This window comes from Pseudophryne corroboree, chromosome 6 (assembly GCF_028390025.1).
Source record: "Pseudophryne corroboree isolate aPseCor3 chromosome 6, aPseCor3.hap2, whole genome shotgun sequence".
Classification (NCBI taxonomy): domain Eukaryota; kingdom Metazoa; phylum Chordata; class Amphibia; order Anura; family Myobatrachidae; genus Pseudophryne; species Pseudophryne corroboree.
The window spans coordinates 784,353,398-784,378,302 of NC_086449.1; positions in this window are offsets into that span (position 1 = coordinate 784,353,398).

Genomic DNA, 24,905 nt, shown 5'->3' on the forward strand with positions numbered 1-24,905 from the left:
AAGGCTGTGCACAATTTGATTGAACATAATTAGAGATGAGCGGGTTCGGTTTTCCGGGATCCGAACCCCCCGAACTTCACCTATTTTACACGGTTCCGAGGCAGCCTCGGATTTTCCCGCCTTGCTCGGTTAACCCGAACGTGGCCGAACGTCAACATCCCGCTGTCGGATTCTCGCGAGATTCGTATTCTATATAAAGAGCCACGCGTCGCCACCATTTTCACTCGTGCATTGGAGATTGAACGGAGAAGACGTGGCTGCATTCTCTCCCTGAAAAGCTCCATAATCTGTGCTCAGTGTGCTGCAAATATCTGTGCTCAGTGTGCTGCAAATATCTGTGCTCAGTGTGCTGAAAATATCTACGTTCTCTGCCTGAAAACGCTCCGTATCTGTGCTCAGTGTGCTGCAAATATCTGTGCTCAGAGTGCTGCATTGTGGGGACTGGGGACCACCAGTATATAAATATAGTAGTACAGTGCAGTAGGCCATTGCTGTATCTTGCAGCTCTGTGTCAAGTATACTATCTCTGTGCTGCATTATTGTGAGCAGTATCTAGTAGGACAGTGCAGAATTTTGGTGACCAGCAGTATACATATATAGTACAGTACAGTTGGCCATTGCTGTATCTTGTAGCTCTGTGTCAAGCATACTATCTCTGTGCTGCATTATTGTGAGCAGTATATAGTAGGACAGTGCAGCATTTTGGTGACCAGCAGTATACATATATAGTACAGTACAGTAGGCCATTGCTGTATCTTGCAGCCCTGTGTCAAGTATACTATCTCTGTGCTGCATTATTGTGAGCAGTATATAGTAGGACAGTGCAGCATTTTGGTGACCAGCAGTATACATATATAGTACAGTACAGTAGGCCATTGCTGTATCTTGCAGCTCTGTGTCAAGTATACAATCTCTGTGCTGCATTATTGTGAGCAGTATATAGTAGGACAGTGCAGCATTTTGGTGACCAGCAGTATACATATATAGTACAGTACAGTAGGCCATTGCTGTATCTTGCAGCTCTGTGTCAAGCATACTATCTCTGTGCTGCATTATTGTGAGCAGTATATAGTAGGACAGTGCAGCATTTTGGTGACCAGCAGTATACATATATAGTACAGTACAATAGGCCATTGCTGTATCTTGCAGCCCTGTGTCAAGTATACTATCTCTGTGCTGCATTATTGTGAGCAGTATATAGTAGGACAGTGCCGCATTTTGGTGACCAGCAGTATACATATATAGTACAGTACAGTAGGCCATTGCTGTATCTTGCAGCTCTGTGTCAAGTATACTATCTCTGTGCTGCATTATTGTGAGCAGTATATAGTAGGACAGTGCAGCATTTTGGTGACCAGCAGTATACATATAGTACAGTACAGTAGGCCATTGCTGTATGTTGTAGCTCTGTGTCAAGTATACTATCTCTGTTCTGCATTATTGTGAGCAGTATATAGTAGGACAGTGCAGCATTTTGGTGACCAGCAGTATACATATATAGTACAGTACAGTAGGCCATTGCTGTATCTCGCAGCTCTGTGTCAAGTATACTATTTCTGTGCTGCATTATTGTGAGCAGTATATAGTAGGACAGTGCAGCATTTTGGTGACCAGCAGTATACAGATATAGTACAGTACAGTAGGCCATTGCTGTATCTTGCAGTTATCTCTGTGCTGCATTATTGTGAGCAGTATATAGTAGGACATTGCAGCATTTTGGTGACCAGCAGTATACATATATAGTACAGTACAGTAGGCCATTTTTGTATCTTGCAGCTATCTCTGTGCTGCATTATTGTGAGCAGTATATAGTAGGACAGTGCAGCATTTTGGTGACCAGCAGTATACAAATATAGTACAGTACAGTAGGCCATTGCTGTATCTTGCAGCTATCTCTGTGCTGCATTATTGTGAGCAGTATATAGTAGGACATTGCAGCATTTTGGTGACCAGCAGTATACATATATAGTACAGTACAGTAGGCCATTTTTGTATCTTGCAGCTATCTCTGTGCTGCATTATTGTGAGCAGTATATAGTAGGACAGTGCAGCATTTTGGTGACCAGCAGTATACATATATAGTACAGTACAGTAGGCCATTGCTATTGATATATTACTGGCATATAATTCCACACATTAAAAAATGGAGAACAAAAATGTGGAGGGTAAAATAGGGAAAGATTAAGAGCCACTTCCACCTCATGCTGAAGCTGCTGCCACTAGTCATGGCCGAGACGATGAAAGGCCATCAACGTCGTCTGCCAAGGCCGATGCCCAATGTCATAGCATGTAAAATCCAAAAAATAAAAGTTCAGTAAAATGACCCAAAAATCTAAATTAAAAGCGTCTGAGGAGAAGCGTAAACTAGCCAATATGCCATTTACGACACGGAGTGGCAAGGAACGGCTGAGGCCCTGGCCTATGTTCATGGCTAGTGGTTTAGCTTCACATGAGGATTGAAGCACTCATCATCCCACTAGAACAGCGGTGGCCAATCTGTGGCTCTTTCTTTATTCAAATGTGGCTCCCAACACTCTAAATCATGTGACCACAACAGATACAGAAACCGCTGCACTCCAGCCAGACACGCAGCAGCGCTACAGGGACTGAAAACTGAAGGAGCCAGATACTAGAGGTGAGACACCTACAAGCAAACAGAGGACACATTAGGGACTGCTGCAATGGAATGAGTTGATGGGGGGGGCTGTAGTGATACATGAGGGTGGGCTAGAGTTACACATGGCAGAGCTGGCTGGAGAGACACAGGAGGGTCCTGGCAGGAGTGACGCGGGAGGGTGCTGGAAGTAGTGACACATGGGAGAGCTGGCTGGAGTGACATAGGAGGGTGGTAGCAGGAGTGACACATGAAAGAGCTGGCTGGAGTAACAGGAGGGTGTTGGCAGGAGTGACACGTGGGAGAGCTGGCTGGAGTGACATAGGAGGGTGGTAGCAGGAGTGACACATGGGAGAGCTGGCTGGAGTGACATAGGAGGGTGGTAGCAGGAGTGACACATGAAAGAGCTGGCTGGAGTGACAGGAGGGTGTTGGCAGGAGTGACACGTGGGAGAGCTGGCTGGAGTGACATAGGAGGGTGGTAGCAGGAGTGACACATGGGAGAGCTGGCTGGAGTGACATAGGAGGGTGGTAGCAGGAGTGACACATGGGAAAGCTGGCTGGAGTGACATGGGGGAGCTGGCTGGAGTGACATAGGAGGGTGCTAGCAGGAGAGACACATGGAAGAGCTGGCTGGAGTGACAGGAGGGTGTTGGCAGGAGTGACACATAGGAGAGCTGGCTGGAGTGACACAGCAGGGTCTTGGCAGTAGTGACACATGTGAGACCTGGCTGGAGTGACACAGCAGGGTCTTGGCAGTAGTGACACATGGGAGAGCTGGTTGGAGTGACACAGCAGGGTGCTAGCAGGAGTGACACATGGAAGAGCTGGCTGGAGTGACCGGAGGGTGTTGGCTGGAGTGACACATGGGAGAGCTGGCTGGAGTGACAAGAGGGTGTTGGCTCGACTGACACATGGGAGACCTGGCTGGAGTGACACAGCAGGGTCTTGGCAGTAGTGACACATGGGAAAGCTGGCTGGAGTGACACGGGGAGCTGGCTGGAGTGACATAGGGTGCTAGCAGGCGTGACACATGGAAGAGCTGGCTGGAGTGACAGGGGGGTGTTGGCTGGAGTGACACATGGGGGAGCTGGCTGGAATGACACAGCAGGGTCTTGGTAATAGTGACACATGGGAGAGCTGGCTGGAGTGACATGGGGGCACTGGCTGGAGTGACATAGGAGGGTGCTAGCAGGAGAAACACATGGAAGAGTTGGCTGGAGTGACAGGAAGGTGTTGGCTGGAGTGACACATGGGGGAGCTGGCTGGAGTGAAGCATCAGGGTCTTGACAGTAGTGACACATGGGAAACCTGGCTGGAATGACAAAGCAGGGTCTTGGCAGTAGTAACACATGGGATAGCTGGCTGGAGTGACAGGAAGGTGTTGGCTGGAGTGACACATGGGGGAGCTGGCTGGAGTGACACAGCAGGGTCTTGGTAGTAGTGACACATGGGAGACCTGGCTGGAGTGACACGGGGGAGCTGGCTGGAGTGACATAGGAGGGTGCTAGCAGGAGTGACACATGGCTGAGCTGGCTGGAGAGACACAGGAGAGGGTCCTGGTAGGAGTGAAGCAGGAGGGTGCTAGCAGGAGTGACACATGGGGGAGCTGGCTGGAGAGACACAGGAGAGGGTCCTGGCAGGAGTGACGCGGAAGGGTGCTGGAAGTAGTGACACATGGGAGTGCTGGCTAGAGTGACATAGGAGGGTGCTAGCAGGAGTGACACATGGGGGAGCTGGCTGGAGTGACACATGGGGGAGCTGAAGTTAATTATGTGAAAGTGGCTTTTTCAATGGATTTGGCTTTAAAAAATGTATTTTATGTCGTTCTGGCTTTTTCAATGGATTTTATACCAGGGGTGTGGGTCTAGCAGGCACAAGGCCACATTCCATTTTTGCATCGGCTCGATGTCGGCTCTTTAACGTACCTAACAAGGTTTTTTGGCTCTTTGTCACTGACTGGTTGGCCACCCCTGCACTAGAAAAATGAAAAGACTTAAGCTGGCAAAAGCACAGCAAAGAACTGTGCGTTCTTCTAAATCACAAATCCCCAAGGAGAGTCCAATTGTGTCGGTTGCGATGCCTGACCTTCCCAACACTGGATGGGAAGAGGTGGCACCTTCCACCATTTGCACGCCCTGTGCAAGTGCTGGGAGGAGCACCCACAGTCCAGTTCCTGATAGTCAAATTGAAGATGTCACTGTTGAAGTACACCAGGATGAGGATATGGGTGTTGCTGGAGCTGAGGAGAAAAATGACAAGGAGGATTCTGATGGTGAGTTGGTTTGTTTAAGTCTGGCACCCGGGGAGACACCTGTTGTCTGTGGGATGAATATGGCCATTGACATACCTCGTCAAATTACAAAAAAAATCACCTCTTTGGTGTGGAATTATTTTAACAGAAATGCGGACAACAGGTGTCAAGCCGTGTGTTGCCTTTGTCAAGCTGTAATAAGTAGGGGTAAGGACGTTAACCACCTAGGAACATCCTCCCTTATACGTCACCTGGAGCGCATTCATCAGAAGTCATTGACAAGTTCAAAAACTTTGGGTGACAGCGGAAGCAGTCCACTGACAACTAAATCCCTTCTTCTTGTTGTACCCAAGCTCCTGCAAACCACACCACCAGCTCGCTCAGTGTCAATTTCCTCCTTATACAGGAACGCCAATAGTCCTGCAGGCCATGTCACTGGCAAGTCTGACGAATCCTCTCCTAACTGGGATTCCTCCGATGGATCCTTGAGCGTAACGCCTACTGCTGCTGGCTCTGCTGTTGTTGCTGCTGGAAGTCGATTGTCATCCCAGAGGGGAAGTCGGAAGACCACTTGTACTACTTCCAGTAAGCAATTGACTGTCCAACAGTCCTTTGCGAGGAAGATGAAATGTCACAGCAGTCATCCTGCTGCAAAGCGGATAACTCAGGCCTTGGCAGCTGTGTTGGTGTTAAACGTGTGTCCGATATCCACCGTTAATTCACAGGAATTAGAGAATTTCTTGAGGTAGTGTGTCCCCGGTACCAAATTCCATCTAGGTTCCACTTCTCTAGGTAGGCGATACCGAGAATGTACACAGACCTCAGAAAAAGAGTCACCAGTGTCCTAAAAAATGCAGTTGTACCCAATGTCCACTTAACCACGGACATGTGGACAAGTGGAGCAGGGCAGACTAAGGACTATATGACTGTGACAGCCCACTGGGTAGAAGTATTGCCTCCCGTAGCAAGAACAGCAGCGGCGGCACCAGTAGCAGCATCTCGCAAACGCCAACTCATTCCTAGGCAGGCTACGCTTTGTATCACCGCTTTCCATAAGAGGCACACAGCTGACAACCTCTTACGGAAACTGAGGAACATCATCGCAGAATGGCTTACCAAAATTGGACTCTCCTGGGGATTTGTGACATCGGACAACGCCACCAATATTGTGCGTGCATTACATGTGGGCAAATTCCAGCACGTCCCATGTTTTGCACATACATTGAATTTGGTGGTGCAGAATTCAAAAAAAAAACGACAGGGGCGTGCAAGAGATGCTGTCGGTGTCACGAAGAATTGCGGGCCACTTTCGGCATTCAGCCACCGCGTGCCGAAGACTGGAGCACCAGCAAACACTCCTGAACCTGCCCCGCCATCATCTGAAGCAAGAGGTGGTAACGAGGTGGATTTCAACCCTCTATATGCTTCAGAGGATGGAGGAGCAGCAGAAGGCCATTCAAGCCTATACATCTGCCTACGATATAGGCAAAGGAGGGGGAATGCACCTGACTCAAGCACAGTGGAGAATTATTTCAACATTGTGCAAGGTTCTGCAACCCTTTGAACTTGCCACACGTGAAGTCAGTTCAGACACTGCCAGCCTGAGTCAGGTCATTCCCCTCATCAGGCTTTTGCAGAAGCAGCTGCAGAGATTGAAAGAGGAGCTAAAATGGTGTGATTGCGCTAGGCATGTGGGACTTGTGGATGGAGCCCTTCATTCGCTTAACCAGGATTCACGGGTGGTCAATCTGTTGAAATTACATTTTGGCCATCGTGCTCAATCCTAGGTTTAAAGCCTACATTGTATCTCTCTTTCCGGCAGACACAAGTCTGCACATGTTCAAAGACCTGCTGGTGAGACACTTGTCAAGTCAAGCGGAACGTGACCCGTCAACAGCTCCTTCTTCACATTCTCCCGCAACTGAGGTTGCGAGGAAAAGGCTAAGAATTCCGAGCCCACCCGCTGGTGGTGTTGCAGGGCAGTCTGGAGCGAGTGCTGACATCTGGTCCAGACTGAAGGACCTGCCAACGATTACTAACATGTCGTCTACTGTCACTGCATATGATTCTGTCACCACTGAAAGAATGGTGGAGGATTATATGAGTGACCACATCCAAGTGGGCACGTCAGACAATCCGTACGTATACTGGCAGGAAAAAGAGGCAATTTGGAGGCCCTTGCACAAACTGGCTTTATTTTACCTAAGTTGCCCCACTTCCAGTGTGTACTCCGAAAGAGTGTTTAGTGCAGCCGGTCACCTTGTCAGCGATCGGCGTAGGAGGTTACTTCCAGAAAATGTGGAGAAGATGATGTTCATCAAAATAAATTATAATCAATTCCTCCGTGGAGACAATCACCAGCAATTGCCTCCAGAAAGTACACAGGGACCTGAGATGGTGGATTCCAGTGGGGACGAATTAATACTCTGTGAGGAGGGGGATGTACACAGTGAAAGGGGTGATGAATTGGACGATGAGGAGGAGGTGGACATCTTGCCTCTGTAGAGCCAGTTTGTGCAAGGAGAGATTGATTGCTTCTTTTTTAGTGGGGGGCCCAAACCAACCAGTCATTTCAGCCACAGTTGTATGGCAGACCCTGTGGCTGAAATGATGGGTTTGTTAAAGTGTGCATGTCCTGTTTATACAACATAAGGGTGGATGGGAGGGCCCAAGGACAATTCCATATTGCACCTCTTTTTTATTTTATCTCTGCATCATGTGATGGTTGGGGCTTATTTTTTAAGTGCCATCCTGTCTGACACTGCAGTGCCACTCCTAGATGGGCCAGGTGTTTGTGCCGCCCTCTTTGGTCGCTCAGCTTAGCCATCCAGCGACCACGGTGCAAATTTTAGGACTAAAAATAATATTGTGAGGTGTTCAGAATAGACTGGAAATGAGTGGAAATTATGGTTATTGAGGTTAATAATACTATGGGATCAAAATTACCCCCAAATTCTATGATTTAAGCTGTTTTTGAGGGGTTTTTGAAAAAAACACCTGAATCCAAAACACACCCGAATCCGACAAAAAATTTTCAGGGAGGTTTTGCCAAAATGCGGCCGAATCCAAAACACGGCCGTGGAACCGAATCCAAAACACAAAACCCGAAAAATTTCCGGTGCACATCTCTAAAGATAATGTATTGTATACAGGCCCTGATGTTAAATTATTCTTGGAAATGCTTAATATGGTGTTGTCTCGTAATTATTTCCTATACAATGGGATTTTTTTTTACAGCTCTCCAGGTGTGCGATGGGGTCGAATGTGGCCCCATTATACGCAAACGCATTTATGATGGAGGCAGAAAAATATTTTTTTCTCTCTAACCCCTTGATAGCAAGCTGTATACATACATACTGTCGCTATATAGATGATCTTTTTGTAATCTGGACAGGTATCAAGGATCAATTTAATTGTTTCATCGAATCTCACAATGCATAAGTTCACTGCTAGTATTAATAAACACACTGTGAATTTTTTGGATGTGCAGGTATCTCTTATTGATGGATCCGTCAGTACAACATTGTTTCATAAGCCCACGGATAGGAATACACTGTTGCATGCCTCTAGCTTTCATCCTCAAACTTGTATGTACAGTTTACCTTTCTCTCAGTTCGCTAGAGCTAGACGCATTAACAGTGACAGTGTTACGGTAGAGAAACAGATTGATGATATGTCAAGGCTGTTTTTACAACCGGACTATAGTTGTGAATTATTAATGCAGGCTAAACATCGGGCAATGCTTACAAGACAAAAGAAAAAGAAGCAACGTGAGTTTATTTCTCGGGTAAAACATTATAACCCTAATAGTCTAACCATCAATAGGGTTTCTAAACAGTTGTGGCCTATCGTACAATCTGATCCTTCAATTAATTTACAGGATGTTTGTATTATGCCCTGTTACACTAGGGGTCGCAATATTAGAGACATTGTCATGAAGACTGATGTGACTGATTTACAAGTCAAACATAAAACGCAGTCCAGTTTCTGACATTGAAGCAGGGATGTTACAAGTATCTAAGTTGTATTATGTGCAGATATATGATTTCCGGCACTACTTTAAACATCCATAGAGTGGGAAGGCCATTACCATCCACCATCGATTGACTTGTCAAACTACTTTTGTAGTATATTTGATTACCTGGCCTTGCGGGCTGAGCTATGTTGGCAAGACGGAGAGGACACCTCGAGAGCGTATAGCCATGCATAGGTCAGCCATCAAGAAGGCATTAGAGACAGGCAAAAGTGACCAGCCAGTCGCATGACATTTTTTGGATGCCAGACATGGTATGGCTACATTTAAATTTATACTGATTGATCATAGAGATGAGCGGTTTCGGTTCACTGAGATCCGAACCCCCCCGAACTTCACGTGGTTTACACGGGTCCGAATCATCCTCGGTTCCTCCCGCTTTACTCAGTAAACCCGAACGAGGCAAAACGTCATCATTCTGCTATCGAATTCTCGCGATATTCGAATTCCATATAAAGAACTACGCGTTACCGCCATTTTCACTCGTGCATTGTAGATTGAGCAGGGAGGATGTGGCTACGTTCTCTGCCTGAAAACAAAGCCCAATATCAGCTAAATATCAGCTCAATATCTGTGCTCAGTAACAGTGCTGCATTGTGGTGACCAGTATATAGTACTACAGTACAGTAGCCCATTGCTGTATCTTGCTGTTCCGTGTCAGTTCCAGTATCCTCATCAGTGCTCAATATCTGTGCTCAATGTCAGTGCTGCATTGTGGTGACCAGTATATAGTAATACAGTACAGTAGCCCATTGCTGTATCTTGCTGCTCCGTGTCAGTTCCAGTATCCTCATCAGTGCTCAATATCTGTGCTCAGTGTCAGTGCTGCATTGTGGTGACCAGTATATAGTACTACAGTACAGTAGCCCATTGCTGTATCTTGCTGCTCCGTGTCAGTTCCAGTATCCTCATCAGTGCTCAATATCTGTGCTCAGTGTCAGTGCTGCATTGTGGTGACCATTATATAGTACTACAGTACAGTAGCCCATTGCTGTATCTTGCTGCTCCGTGTCAGTTCCAGTATCCTCATCAGTGCTCAATATCTGTGCTCTGTGTCAGTGCTGCATTGTGGTGACCAGTATATATTACTACAGCACAGTAGCCCATTGTTGTATCTTACTGCTCCGTGTCAATTCCAGTATCCTCATCATTGCTCAATATCTGTGCTCAGTGTGGTGCTGCATTGTGGTGACCAGTATATAGTACTACAGTACAGTAGCCCATTGCTGTATCTTGCTGCTCCGTGTCAGTTCTAGTATCCTCATCAGTGCTCAATATCTGTGCTCAATGTCAGTGCTGCATTGTGGTGACCAGTATATAGTACTACAGTACAGTAGCCCATTGCTGTATCTTGCTGCTCCATGTCAGTTCTAGTATCCTCATCAGTGCTCAATATCTGTGCTCAGTGTCAGTGCTGCATTGTGGTGACCACTATATAGTACTACAGTATAGTAGCCCATTGCTGTATCTTACTGCTCCGTGTCAGTTCCAGTATCCTCATCAGTGCTCAATATCTGTGCTCAGTGTCAGTGCTGCATTGTGGTGACTAAAAGTCCAGTGTCTTGTGCTGCATCTTGCTGCTGTAGGGTGCTGTGGTAGTGTCCTGTCACTGTGCATAGGTCATCATCATTCCAGTCACAGTGGTATCTGGTATCTATCTAGTGGTATCTAATTCCAGACACGACTGCCGTCTAATTCCAGATATATTACTGGCATATAATTCCACACATTAAAAAATGGAGAACAAAAATTTGGAGGGTAAAATAGGGAAAGATCAAGATCCACTTCCACCTAGTGCTGAAGCTGCTGCCACTATTCATGGCAGAGATGATGAAATGCCATCAACATCGTCTGCCAAGGCCGATGCCCAATGTCATAGTAGAGAACATGTAAAATCCAAAAAGCAAAAGTTCAATAAAATTATGACCCAAAAATCTAAATTAAAATCATCTAAGGAGAAGCGTAAACTTGCCAATATGCCATTTACGACATGGGGGTTTATTTACTAATATTCGTGTTTTGTCCGTTTTGAAGGGTGTTTGAACTCGAATGGTATCGAGTGCATTTTACTGCAACTTTTTGAATCCTGATACGGTCATTCACTAAGCTGCTGAGTTTTGCACAATCGTTTTTTCCGATGTCGATGTGATTCGTAATATCAGGCAGTGTTTTACGGGAGTGATGAGTAAAACACTGCCTGAAAAAACACAAGGAAACCCAGCCGGATCTGTGAGATCCATGGCCAAATATGGAGGGGGGGAACGCCAAATAATTTTTTGGCTTGGGGGAGAAAAATTTATAGTTACACCACTGGATATAGGCAAAGGAGGGGGAATGCACTTGACTCAAGCGCAGTGGAGAATGATTTCAACGTTGTGCAAGGTTCTCCAACCCTTTGAACTTGTCACACGTGAAGTCAGTTCAGACACTGCCAGCCTGAGTCAGGTCATTCCCCTCATCAGGCTTTTGCAGAAGCAGCTGGATAGATTGAAGGAGTAGATAAACGGAGCGATTCAGCTAGGCATGTGGGACTTGTGGATGGAGCCCTTCATTCACTTAACCAGGATTCACGGGTGGTCAATCTGTTGAAATCAGAGCACTACATTTTGGCCACCGTGCTCGATCCTAGGTTTAAAGCCTACATTGTATCTCTCTTTCCGGCAGACACAAGTCTGCACATGTTCAAAGACCTGCTGGTGAGACACTTGTCAAGTCAAGCGGAATATGACCCGCCAACAGCTCCTCCTTCATTTTCTCCCGCCACTGGAACTGCCAGGAAAAGGATCAAATTTCCAAAACCACCAGCTGGCGGTGATGCAGTGCTGACATCTGGTCCGGACTGAAGAACCTGCCAACAATTACTGACATGTCGTCTACTGTCACTGCATATGATTCTGCCACCATTGAAAGAATGGTGGAGGATTATATGAGTGACAGCATCCAAGTAGGCATGTCAGACAGTCCGTACGTATACTGGCAGGAAAAAGAGGCAATTTGGAGGCGCTTGCACAAACTGGCTTTATTTTACCTAAGTTGCCCCCCCTCCAGTGTGTACTCCGAAAGAGTGTTTAGTGCAGCCGGTCACCTTGTCAGCGATCGGCGTAGGAGGTTACTTCCAGAAAATGTGGAGAAGATGATGTTCATCAAAATAAATTATAATACATTCCTCCGTGGAGACATTTACCAGCAATTGCCTCCAGAAAGTACAGAGGGACCTGTGATGGTGGATTCCTGTGGGACAAATTAATACTCTGTGAGTAGGGGGATGTACACAGTGAAAGGGGTGAGGAATCGGATGATGAGGAGGAGGTGGACATCTTGCCTCTGTAGAGACAGTTTGGTCAAGGAGAGATTGATTGCTTCTTTTTTGGTGGGGGCCCAAACAAACCAATCATTCAGCAACAGTCGTGTGGCAGACCCTGTGGCTGAAATGATGGGTTTGTTAAAGTGTGCATGTCCTGTTTATACAACATAAGGGTGGGTGGGAGGGCCCAAGGACAATTCCATCTTACGCCTCTTTTTTTTTTATTTATCTTTGCATCATGTGCTGTTTGGGGACTATTTTTTAAGTGCCATCCTGTCTGACACTGCAGTGCCAATCCTGTTTGTGTCGTCCACTTGGGTCGCTTAGCTTAGTCATCCAGCGACCTCTGTGCAAATTTTAGGACTAAAAATAATATTGTGAGGTGTGAGGTATTCAGAATAGACTGGAAATGAGTGGAAATTATGGTTATTCAGGTTAATAATACTATAGGCTCAAAATTACCCCCACATTCTATGATTTAAGCTGTTTTTGAGGGTTTTTTGAAAAAAAAACCCCACCCGAATCCAAAACGCACCTGAATCCGACAAAAATTCTCAAGGGAGGTTTTGCCAAAACGCGCCTGAATCCAAAACACGACCGCGGAACCGAATCCAAATCCAAAACACAAAACCCGAAAAATGTCCGGTGCACATCTCTAATTGATCATATACCTTGGTAAATTATGGGTGGTGATCGATCCGGCAAACTTTTGCGTTGTGAGACTCGGTGGATCCATAGGTTAGGTACGCTTGCTCCAAGAGGACTTAATGAACATCTGGGTCTACATTGCTTCCTTTAACTTTGTGCATACAATTTAAGAGAGTTACCTTTGGTATATAAGATGTTATTATGTGTGGTATTACTGTCAGCGAATAAGATAAGTGTATTATGCTGAGTTTGTATTAACAGCAGTTATATATGATATGACAGTTGACAGGAGATGTGGTGTCCAGCATTTATAGTTAGCACACGGCCATTCTACGACTATGGGAACATCTGTAAGCCAGTCATGGTTTATAAATATTGAAGTGCAGTACCTGATATTTTCACCATATGTTGGTACCTGTGTTTGTTGTTTTTAAATGTGTGTTTTTTGTATTTTTCTATATTATGTGTATTTGTTCCAGCTGACAGGTGCCTGGTAATTACGTCCTGTGGGCGGTTTCCGGGAGGCCTGGAGGTGGGAGGATTTTGTGGTGCAGGTGAAGGTATTTAAGTGCACTGTGCGGTTGTATTCATTTGTATCCTGACGATGAGAATAAAGTCTCGAAACATTGATCTCAATATTTTGCTGTTTTCACTGGTATTATTGAGTGCCGCCAGCCGCTTGCTATATTGGGTCTCAGCAAATTGGGACACCTAGGAGGGCACCAGACTTGAAGACATTAGTGTTGGAGTGCTGCCTGGATGCTGCTTATATATATATATATATATATATATATATGTATATACATATATATATATATATATATATATATATATATATATATATATAAAATACAAGATCCGAGGGCGCTAATCTACAACTCCCAATTTAAGCCAATCAATATTGCCAACATGTTTTTAAAAAACTATTTTACAATTAAAAGGTTCTTTCTTACACATAAAAATGTATTCACAATAAAACAGGTAAGATTTGCAATGGCATCAGTTTTCATCTACACATAGATCCTTGTCATTTAGATTTACAGCAGTGAAAGAGAGTACACCCACTTTAGATTCAGCGCTTTAAATTCCTTAAGTGGTGTTAAATCTTAATACAGTGCAGATGTTGAATAAGACTGATAAAACCAATGCATTTCATTACCAAGGACTTCTTCAGGGGTGTAAAATCAGTTGCCAATGTTACTCGTACATGAACTCAATTAGGCAGCTTGACAAGTAATGTATACAACTTGGAGTGCCATAAGATGGCCTGTCTGGAAAACAGGATGTGTCTTGGATGTGTTAGCGAACACAAATAGACGTCCTGTATGGCTTAGTCCAATAAAGTACTTAGGCACAGATCGGCCTCAAGACAGCTAACTAATCCTGAATGGGTCCAACACTGTCTCTAGGAGTAAAAAACCTTTAAAGGCACCATGTTTTTTTTTTTTTTTTAACTTTTTATTGAAGGTTTCAAATAGTAACATTGCCAGGGATCGAAAAATGACAGAGACATAACGAGTATGCATTGGCAATAATCAAACAAATAGGTAACTGTTCAGTGAAACTGAGTAAGACAAAGACATACACATAGGGGGATAAAAGAAGGAAGGAGAAGAAAAAGGGGAGGGGGGGGAACCATATGTGGTACAGATTTGCCGCTAAGGAACAGCGAAGACTATTAACACAATACAGAGGATATAAGACCCCCATCTGTAGGAGGCCCAACTCACGATAAAAGGGAGGGACCATCGTTGGGGGCAGCAAAGCTGCTACTAGGACAGTGCCTCTAAATTGTTTTATCAATTAAAGCTTTAGCTCTAACCCATTCTTGAGATCCAAAGAATGTGGAAACAGTCCTACTGGAGTCCTCGTCCAAGGAAGATATAAAAAGGTCCCATCTGTGGTGGAAAGCGGAAATGGGGGATGTAGGGTTCAGTAGTTGAGTTCGTATATCGAAATATAATAGTAGGAGAAGTCGGTTCTTGAGCTCTTGGATCGTCGGGGCAGATTTCTTAATCCAGTGTATGAATATTATTTTTTTAGCTAGAGTTAGGACTGTTACAACAAAGGGGGTACAGTTGGAAGGACGAGTACCGAAGGACCAGTGTTTAAAATCTAGTAGTAGGCAAGCTTCTGGTAGAGGCATTAATGAGGATTGCAGTATTACATTTAAATGACATACAGTTTTAGCCCAGAATCTGCGAACCTTGGAGCACTCCCAAACACAATGAAACAATTTAGCATTTGACATTGAGCATTTCATACACTTCCCTGATTCGGCCAAGGCCATATGTTTCCCCTGAGCTGGGGAGACATATGCCCTGTGTAGGAACCGGAAATGGGTTTCCTGTAAGTATGCCGATTTTAGGTGTTTGGATTGTTTATTATAATTGTAAAGTATAGACTCAGCAGAGTGTGACCAATTTGGGATATCGGCAGCCCACCTGGTAAGAAGCTTTTGAGCGTGTATTGAGGGGTTAACAGTAGCTAAGATTAAATGGGAATAGAGATGTCGAATCTTATAAGTAATAGGGGATCTTAACTGCAACAGCTGGAGAATGACATGTGTCTCCTTAGGCAAGGGGTAAGTAATCGGGAGTGTCTGGACATAGTGTCTGACCTGTAGATATAAGTAAAAGAGATTATTTGGGATGGAATGACGCCTTTTCAGGTCGTCGAAGGGGAGGGCGTAACCTCCCGGGTCGAAGACCCTGTTCACAAGTGCTAGGCCCTTTTGTCTCCAAATCTGGAAGGAGGGATTGTGGAGTGACGGTGAAAAGTCTGGATTGCCCCAGAGGGGTAGGTAGGGTGAGAATCTAAAATCTCTTCGCAGCTTTTTATGAAGGAACATCCAGTGAGTGTACGTATCATGAAAAATGGGATGTGAGTAAATCTGGGGTGGAATGGAACTAGGCCTGAGGTGTAACAAGGCAGATGGGGAATATGGATGAAATATAGCTTGATCCAATTTGGTATCAGTGTAAGAGAAGTTTTCCAGCAACCAGTCCCTGGCATACCTAAAAAATACAGCTATGGTATAGGATTTAAAATCTGGGAGACCAAGGCCTCCATGAGATTAAGGAAGCATCAATTTGGAGAGAGCAATTCTAGATCGTTTGCCATTCCACAAGAAGTTAGACATAGCGGAATTAACCGTGAGAGTGTCTCTATGGAGCAGTGCTAGGGGGAGCATCTGGATTGCATAGAATAGTTTTGGGAAGATTATCGATTTAACCGCAACCGCCCTACCAAGGAGTGAGAGGGGGAGAGAATTCCAAGTTGACATTAACGTTGTAATCTTATTCACTAGGGGAGAGAAATTAGCTTTGTACAGGTCAGCTACTTTATTTGTGATAAATATACCCAAGTATTTCAAGGGAGCTGTAGTAATTTTAAAATTAGTAAATACAGGGGTAGAGGGAAGATGTAGGGAGTATTCACCAATTTGAAGAATCTCTGATTTTTCAACATTAACCTTATAGCCAGAGATCGCGCCAAAGTTATCAATAATAGACATAATTGCAGGGATTGACGTCAGGGGTTCAGAGACAAAAAGTAACATGTCGTCTGCAAATAGTGAAACTTTAAGCTCGTATTTGGAGAAGGTAATGCCTTTGAAAGCAGGTGATTCACGCAGCAGTATGGCTAAGGGCTCTATGGCAATTGCAAATAAAAGAGGGGACAGGGGGCATCCCTGTCTCGTTCCTTTATGCAGCTGGAAACGGTCTGAGAATTGGCCATTGCACATAATCTGAGAGAGAGGGTTAGTATAGAGCATTTTGATATAGGTAAGGAATGAAGAGGGAAAGCCAAACCTGTCGATAGTATTGAATAAGTGGGGCCACTGGACAAGGTCAAAGGCCTTTTCAGCATCTAATGACATTATCACACCAGGGGGAGCGGTACCAACGGTGTGTTGGAGATGATGGACCACCGAGATGACCTTCCTGACATTCAGGACCGAGTGCCTACCAGCTATAAATCCTGTTTGGTCAGGGTGGATAATCTCTGGTAAGACAGTTTTGAGTCTATCAGCCAGGACTTTTGCCAAGATTTTGTAGTCTGAATCAAGCAGGGAAATGGGCCTGTATGAGCCCAGGAGAGTTAGATCCCGATTTGGTTTGGGTAAGAGTTTGATATATGCTGCATTGAAGTATAGTGGTGCGGTACCCGTGGTAAGCATATGATTGAAGGCTAGCACAAGTGGGCTAAGAATGTCAGGAAGCATCATCTTATAGAAGTCACCTCCAAACCCATCAGGGCCTGGAGCCTTATTAGTCTGCAAAGATTGAATTATCTTGGATACTTCCCCCGGTGTGACAGGAGCCAACAGATTATCTTTCATCTCTCCAGTCAGTTGAGGAAAGGTGATACTGTGCCAGGGGGGGGGGGGAGGGAAGAGGGGGGGTGTGGAAGGATCATCAGTTGCTGGGGGAGTTTGAGAGTATAACCGAGAATAAAATTATTTCATATAAAGCGCAACCTGCTTATTAGTGGAAGTGAAACATCCATCTGGATATCGAAGGGGGTGAACCGTCGTAGCTGATCTAGTTCCATTTAAAATGTTGGTGAGCAATTTGCCTGACTTATTTCCGAATCTGTGATATTTATAGTTGATTCCATATAAGTGTCTGTTTCCTTGCTTATTAAGATATTCATTAAAGTGAGTCCTTGCTGTGGAATATTTCAGTTTGTTTGCTAAATTGGGCACTCGGCTAAAGATGGTGTAGGCAGTAGTGAGATTTTGTTGTAAGCGGAGATAGGTGGCTGCATAGGCTTTGTTAAGTTTAGCAACATAGGAAATTACATCACCTCTAAGGACCGCCTTGGCGGTTTGCCAAAATTGGGGAGGATCAGAAGTAGCCAGAGACTGGTTGCTAGAACAATAATTCTGCCAACTAACAGACAGTAGGGATTTAAAACTCGGGGACACCAAAAGATGGGAGGGGAAGCGCCAGGAGATCTGGGAAGATTGCTCAACTGAGAGGTGTAATACAAATCTCTGTAAAGCATGGTCAGAAACAGAAATGGGTTCAATCTCCACGGAGGATATTCTTGTGAACAGGGTCTGAGATAGTAATATATAATCTATTCTTGACAGGGTCTGGTGCGCCGCTGAGAGACATGTAAATTCCTTGACAGTGGGATTGAGCGCTCTCCAAACATCAACTAGATTCAATTGGGAGGCTAAATGGGGTACACCATATTTTGGCAATGTTAATGGGCGTTTAGGCGGGGAGGATCTGTCTAAAAGAGTATCAGAAATTAAATTAAAATCTCCACAAACTATTAACGGGTCATGGCTGTAGGCTGTAAGATCAGTAATGAGTTTAAAAAAAAAAGTGTTTACTGTAAGCTGTAGGGGCATAAACATTACACAAGGTAAAATATTTGGAAAACAGCGTAACTTGCGCAATAACAAAGCGTCCCTCAGGGTCAGAAGGAACTTTAACTATGTCTAGGGGAATTGACCATTTCACCAGGATTACAACACCTCTAGCTTTAGAGGTATAGGGTGAACAGGCTATCAATCTCCACCCCAGCATTTGGAGCTTAACCATTTCAAAGTGAACAAGCTGAGCTTCCTGCATAAAAAATTAATTCAAGCTTCAGTTTATTACAGTACACCAATATTTTCCTTCGCTTAGCTGGTGAATTAAAGCCTCCCACATTAAGGGAGCCTACCTTAATTGACGCCATAATTGAAGAAGTGATGAGAGACCGACAGGTTCCATGCAGCAATGTGATAGCTTGCTATTGGGAATAGGGGGGGGGGGACAGGGGGGGGAGGAAAGAACACCAGGGAATAGGGAAGGACACAAGACACAAAAGACAAGATCAAGCAGAACATAACTTGACATGCGCAGCATGTCCAAAGTGAGTAGTATATAGTAACATAACTTCCAGAAAACTACCAAAATTTGTAACCTAATTAGGTATAAGAAATGTTCTAACATAACCCGGAGCATAGCTCCCATCCCCTCCGGCTGAGGGTGCAGATTTTTCTCCCTCGAGTGCAAAACCTGTAAAGAAAACACTGAGAGGCCACTGCAGGAGGGGTGTATATCCCTCAACCAGGGGCCGGCTTCTGAATTGGCAATTGGTGATCAAGTGGACCTTAGATCTCAGGAAAACGCAGCGTAGCAGACATTAGAGTAGCACACTAAACTCGGTCTGTGATATCAGCTTCAGGGGCTTTTCTGTTGTCACAGAGAAAGTCCGCAGCTTCATCCGGGGATAAAAAGTCATAATGTTTTTCATTGTCAAAGATACGCAGTTTTGCTGGGTAAATCAATGCAAATTTCTGTTTATCTGCTATCAAGCGAGAGCAGATGGGGGAGAAGGCTCTTCGTGCCTTAGTTAATTCCACAGAAAAATCTTGAAAGAGGCGTATGCTGAGGCCTTCCCACTTAATAACTGGCTTTTTCCTGGAGGCCCTCCAGATTTCCAGTTTATGGACGTAGCTGAGGCATTTGAATATAGTGACTCTAGGTCAGGAATCATTAGGGCGAGGTGGGGGGCCAATTCTGTGAACCAGTTCTATAACCATATCCTTGTATAAGTCCTGGATCCCCAGGATGTGGGGGAGGGTTTGTTTGACAAATTGCTCTAAAGATGGGCCCTTAAATGATTCAGGGAGACCGACCACTCTAATATTATTGCGCCTAGAGCGATTTTCAATTTCCTCTAAGCGATTAATAAAAGCATAGTTTTCCTTCTCCAGCCTCTTAACATCCCCCTGGAAGTCAGCCAGGTTGTGAGCTATAGAGCCTATTCTGTTCTCTGCTGTGGAGACTCTCATATTAAGTTGCTGTATTTGAGTGGAAATGTCACTTACCACTTTTGAAAGTAGCGGTCCCACTGTGGAAGAAATTGCGTCCACTAGGTCTCCATATGAAAGCGGGAAGTCTCGATGTGGGTGCTGTGAAGTGGTATCAGCGTCCTGAGAATCAGTGGCCTGTTTCTTTGAGACAGGAGAGGTTGCCAGCGTGTCCATGTCCGGCGCCATGACAGGGTCAGGGCTCCTTTTCACTTGGCGCAGCGTTTGCTGCTGCGTTCGCGGTGGCTGAGAGGAGGTGATGTATTTATCCATATTCCTGAGTGCAGGTGTCCAGGGGACAGATTAGGGAGAATGGAGGCTAAATAAAGCCTTGTAATAGCAGCAAATCAGCCGGAGATGAAGAGGAGCTGTGAGACGCGCTGCTCACTCCATGCACCCGGAACCGGAAGTTAATGGCACCATGTTAACGGATATAGCATGCAGCAATGTCTCAGAATTGGCATACAATTCTGACAGAGTGTAGGTGTGTCATTCTTTGATATATATATATATATATATACTAGGTGCTTCATCGCGCCCTACGGGCGCTCTTCACACCGTCGCAAGGGGCTACGCCCCCTTAACCCTTGCATGCCTTTCTGGGGTTTAATATTTGTATTATATGGAGTATTACCTGCATTCCTTTGTTAGTGGTTAAATATTGCACAATGAAAGGGCGTGCGATGGTGAAGGAGGCGCAGCCCCTTGCGACGGCGTGAACAGCACCTGCAGGGCACGATGTACAGAATGTAGCGGGTGCGGGGGGGACTGCGGATGGTGTCTGTAGATGCTGCGGGTGGAGGGGAGGCAGAAGTGGGGGTGGGGCCCGGATGGGGAAGGTTCGGGAGGTGCTGCATGTGGGGGAGGGGCAGAGGAGTGGGGGATGCAGATGGGGGAGGGGTCCGGAGGCACTGCAGGTGGGGGAGGGGCAGGGGTGCCACGGGTGGGAGAGGGGCAGGTGTGGGGATGTTGTGGATGGGTGAAGGGTTCCGGAGGTGCTGTGGGATGGGAAGGGACGGGAGTGCCGGGGGTTGGGTAGGGGACCGCAGGCACCATGGGTAGGGGCAGGTACGGGTGTTGCGGCGGATGGGAAAGGAGGTCCGGAGGTGCTGCAGGTGGTGGAGGGGCAGGTGCGGGGGTGCCATTGGTGGGGGAGGGGTGGGTGTGGGGGGGACCGCTGATGGAGGAGGGTGTCTGCAGATGCTGCGGATGGAGGGGGGCAGGTGTGGGGGGAGACATATAAGGGGGGTGAATGGTGGAAGGGGCCTGGAGGTGCTGTGGGTGGTGAAGGGGTGGAGGAGTGGGAGCCACGGGTGGTGTAGGGGGTCTGGAGGCACAGCATGTGGGGGAGGGGTGGAGTGCCGCATGTGGTGGAGGGGAAGGTGCGGAGGTGTGGTGCATTGGGGAGAGGTCTGGAGGCAATGCGGGTACTGTACATGCCATAAAAGGTAGTTGGAGGGTATGCAGTAACAGGGCCAGGACAGGGGTGACAGGGGCAGTACAGGGTTGACGGGGCCAGGACAGGGGTGACTGGGTCAGAACAGGGGTGACGGTGCCAGGACAGGGGTGACAGGGCCAGGACAGAAATGATAGGGACAGGATAGGGGTCACAGGGCCAGGGTAGGGGCGGCAGGACCAGGACAGGGGTGACGGGGCCAGTATAGGGTTGACAGGGCAAGCACAGGGGTGACAGGGCCAGGATAGGGGTAACAGGGCTAGCATAAGGGTGATAGGGCCAGGATAAGGGTGAAAGGGCCAGGATAAGGGTGGCAGGGCAAGGCCAGGGGTGACAGGGACATGACAGAACACAGGGCACGGGAGAGATTGGTATTAGGGACAAAACAGTGGTGACAGACAGATGTGTCTTACCGAAGTCACTGCTGCTGGCTGCTGCTGCTGTTCCACTCCAACCTGTTGGGATCTGCTGCTGCTGGAGACTTGGCATGGCTGACTCTCTCAGGCTGGAGTCCTGCTATCTCTGCCCGTCCGCATCCCTCCCCCCCCTCCTCAGTCACACACCGCAGACCTCGCGCAGCTGCCGGGCACTGTGGTAAGGTGAGACTGGAAATGACTGGTTAGCCCCCTGGAGATGATGCGGCTGGAGGGAGGAGGGGGTCATAGCATGCACGTGGCGCGGACCTCACGGCTTCCGGGCACTGTGGTAAGGGGAGACTGGGAGTGACTGGTTAGCTCCCAGGAGACGCTGCGGCTGGAGGGAGGAGTGGGTCAGAGCCTGCAAGCAGCTCGGATTTCTGCAGTGCTACCCGCCAGCTAAAGTGTGTGAATGAGCTGGGCGCACTCCACTGCGGGTGGCAGCGCTGCAGCTAGCGGTGGGGTTGCCGGGGCTGGAGATAACAGAGGCAGTATGGAACCTGCACAGCGGCAGGTGCCCCACAAAACTGCAGCTAAGAAGCGTGGAGTGTGCCAGAAAGTGACGCTCCTCTGCACCAGAGAGACCCTGCTGAGTATGCCGATGTGGGGGGTCAAGCACACAGTGAGCCGGTGCCCGTCTGTCTGTATGACATACCCCTCACACAACCCCATACCTCCCAAATGTCCCGATTTTCGCGGGACAGTCCCATTTTTGGGGGTCTGTCCCGCTGTCCCACCCGCGGGTCGCAGTGTCCGGCGGTGGGGGGGGGGGCATTTGGAAAGCTCCTGTACTCGCTGTGCTGCAGAGCAGCGGTGAATAGTGGAGACAGAGGGAGAGGGGGCATCAGGGGGTACGGATTAATGGGGGGGTTCCAGCAGTAGAGCCTGATTAAGGGGGGGGGCAGGGGATACGTACCGTTGGCCCCACAGTTTTAGGGGGCCCCCCGGCTGGAGTAGCTCTGTCCCAGCTCAGAAGCCCCCCCCCCCGTCCTGCCAGCAACAGCGGCAGCATTGTGCTGCAGTCAGAACACGCTGCTGCATATTGGCAGGTCTGTGGTGTTGCAGGGAGGCAGCAGTCTCCCTGCTTTCTTCTCCCTGTGCGGGTGTGTAGGGGGGAGCGACCACCCCCTATGGATTTAGCCCTAGCTGAGGGGCCAAAATCCCATAAAAAAATATATATCGGAATTTGCATAAGGGGGCGTGGCCGCGTGGGGCGCAATTAGGCCACGCCCCCAACACCCAGCAGGCACAGCAATGAGATAGGGCTCCCCTGTCTCAAGTGCCCTGGGCCCCCCAGACTCATAATCAGCCCCTGGGAGCATGCCAGCAGCTCACAGAGCGCTGGGCATGCCCCCTCACTGACGAAAACGGGGACCCTCCTGTGAAGCCACGCCCCCTTTTCGCTGAGTGTGTTTCCTTCCTTCTGCCTGGAGGAAGCTCCTGCAGAAAGCTGGGAGGTCTGCACCCCTGCCTGTGACATGCCCAATGCCCATGCTATCTGCTTCTGCTCCTAGTCTCCTGTAGATTTGGCCAGATCTCTGTGACTCATTTGACTAACTCCGCCCACTGTTGTGACTCCGCACAGCGTTAGCAAATGAATCACAAGGTCACAGAATAGGGCTATTATATAGGAGATATATATTAGAGATGAGCATTTTGCATTACCTTAAATCTGAGCTCACGTGGATTTCTAGTAATCAAGTCAATTCGAGCCCTGGATTGGCTTCCCCACAAGACTTGGATTTCAAATCGAGGCAAAACTTCATCCTCCCAGCATCAGATTCTTGCAGATTTTGGCTTCAATATAAGGACCTTGCAGTAGTGACTGAGGGCCATTTCACTCTGTTTTCAGGCTTGCTGCTGTGTTCTGCACTGTACTCTGCTGGATAAATTGGATGTGCTGTGTCCAGACTCATAACAAGTGGCTGTGCTGTGCTCTGGTACTAGCCAGTGCATCCTGAACCATTTACCTCATCACATGTCCCTGGTGTATAGTGTATACAAGGCACACTGCTGAGGGCTATGCTGTAGTCTGCTGGTTAAATTGGCTGTGCTCTGTCTAGACTCAAACAAGTGTCTGCACTGTGTATAGTGTATGCAAGGCATGCTGCTGTGTGCTGTGCTGTACCATTCTGGTTAAATTGGCTGTTCTTTGACCATTTAAAGTGGCTCTGCATTCACAAGCAGCATTACAGTGTGTATTGTCACTTTTCAATTGCAAAATTTTTTTAAAGTAAAAAAAGGTAGAATGTAAAAAAATAGAAAAAAGTAGCACATATTGATTGTTTTAAGCTTGCACATCCTGTGTGCGCTGTACCCATGTGTGTATAGTATTCTTGTACATAATATAATAAAAGCCCTTTGAATTGCCACAGTCTGAGTTGAGCTGCAAATTTAAAACAAAAGTAGTGTTCTACTTTGTGTATTGTTCTGGTGCACTGTACTCCTGTGCATTTATTAATTATGTACATAATATAATAATAAAAGCCCTTTGAATTGCCGCAGTGTAAGTTGAGCTGCAAATGTAAAAATATAGTATTCTATTGTTTGTACTGTTCTGGTACACTGTACCCCTGTGCATTCATTAATAATCATATAAAAGTCCTTTGAGTTGCCACAGTGTGAGTTGATTGAGCTGCAAAGTGAAACATAAATATATTATTTTATTGTTTGTACTGTTCTGGCTCACTGTACCCCTGTATGTTTATTATTCATGTACATATAAAAGGAAAAAGCCATTTGAATGATTAAAGTGATCTGTAAATTGAAAAATAGATAATGATTACTTTAGTGTAGAGTAACCAAATACTAACACTGCAGCTGCTGCTGCCTGTCATGATGATGATACTAATCCTTCAATGTCATCTACTGAAGCCAATGATAAGGGCATAAATTGTTTAAGTCAAGGCATCTAAAGTACTGTAAATAAAACAATATTTGGTGGTAAAGAAATAAAACACCTCTAATGAAAAGAAAGTATAGTGCAGAAAAACATAAAATTGCCAACATGCCATTCATCACAAGAAGTGGCAAGCAAAGACTCAGGCCTTGGCCATTATTTATGAGTGATGGTTCTGCAACTGTCAATGAGGCATCTTCTTCTGCCTCTCATGATGATGCAAGACCTGTTCACTCAGAGTCTAGAAGAGGTGTAAAAAATTTAAACCACTAAGGATACTGGGTGTTCAGAAACACAAATGCAACCAATTCCTGAGTAGAGTCTAAGTGTGTCCACTAGTGCTATGTGTGAGCCTAACCTTTCTGATACTATAATCATAGAGAATCTGCCTTCCACCATTTCTACTCCCTCTGCAAATGTGGAGATGAGCAGCAGAGTATAGATGAGGACATTGAGGATGCC